At 47.9% G+C, this 1,057-nt stretch overlaps 1 long non-coding RNA gene across 1 annotated transcript in view; it reads left to right on the top strand.

Moving 5' to 3' along the window:
• The first annotated feature begins 717 nt into the window (after nt 1-717).
• Nucleotides 718-1,057, top strand: part of LOC119356342 — a 3,579-nt gene continuing 3,239 nt past the window's right edge. The window contains exon 1 of the long non-coding RNA XR_005171906.1: nt 718-870. This is a non-coding gene — a long non-coding RNA (uncharacterized LOC119356342). The remainder of the gene's footprint in view (nt 871-1,057) is intronic.

Here is a 1,057-nt window from a genome sequence, read left to right as displayed (position 1 = left end):
TGGTAGCGTACATGTTGCCTCACCCAAAGCTGGCTACATGCAATACTCCCTCCGTCCTGAATTACTTATTGCGGAAATGAATGTATCTAGACGCACTTTTAGTTCTAAATACATCCATTTTCGCGACAAGTAATTTAAGAACGGATGGAGTAGTATGTTGCTCCAGCCATCTTTGTTTTTTCCCGAATGAAGCTAATAAATAGATCTGCTGAGTGATGAGTAAATACTCAATTGATTAGATTTAGGGAGTGTGTGATGTAGTTAAAAAATGGAATCTAGGAGTAGCCAGTCTCTTTTTTTTGACCGAGAATAATGATGGCGTCTTACGCCCCTAATCCTATTGGAGTAGTAGCAATTAATTTGCGTTTGGCCAACCAAATCCCCACACAGGGCCGTGGATAGCGCGCGCGGCCCACGAGTGCAGTGCAGTGCAGTGCACACCGACTCGGCCTGATATATAAGGGCATGTAAGATAGTTTTATCTTAGGTCTTACATGTAATTAAAAGATGACAAAAAAGATGTCTACAATGAGTCATTTTTTAGCCTTATCTTCATAACTAGTTATTCTTAAAAATATGGTGACACATATTGTGCTAAGATATCATCTTTTATTTTAACTTAAATAGAAGAAGATAACCTTTTTATTATAAGTTCTCTCGTCCACCTCATCATTTATCCTACATGCCACTTCTAAGATAACACCAATGTACATGCCTTAACCCTAACCCCAGGCAGCGAGCCACTAGCTTGCGTCTCCTCCATTCCGGCCTCCTCCTGGACGCTGCCGCCTGCGCCTGCGCCTTAGCCTTCGGAGCGAATCGAGCCGACGTCGCCCCCCACCCACCCGGCCGCGCCCACCTCCGGAGCAGGTGAGGATCCTTCCCGTCGTGGTTTATGCTCGCCGTTGCCGGCCGTGGTCTCCGCGCGCTCGCTGCTTACTCTTCCCCGAGCCCATGCCGACCCCGATATCTGAGCAGTTCCTCGCACGCACACACGCGGCGCTGGCGGGGGTTCGATCCGTGCGTGGCTCGAGTGAAATTCATGGGCGAGATTGGG

The sequence above is a fragment of the Triticum dicoccoides genome, chromosome 2A (genome assembly GCF_002162155.2).
Source record: "Triticum dicoccoides isolate Atlit2015 ecotype Zavitan chromosome 2A, WEW_v2.0, whole genome shotgun sequence".
Lineage (NCBI taxonomy): Eukaryota > Viridiplantae > Streptophyta > Magnoliopsida > Poales > Poaceae > Triticum > Triticum dicoccoides.
Note: the sequence above shows the minus strand (reverse complement) of the source record. Positions and strands in the feature narration are given on the sequence as shown.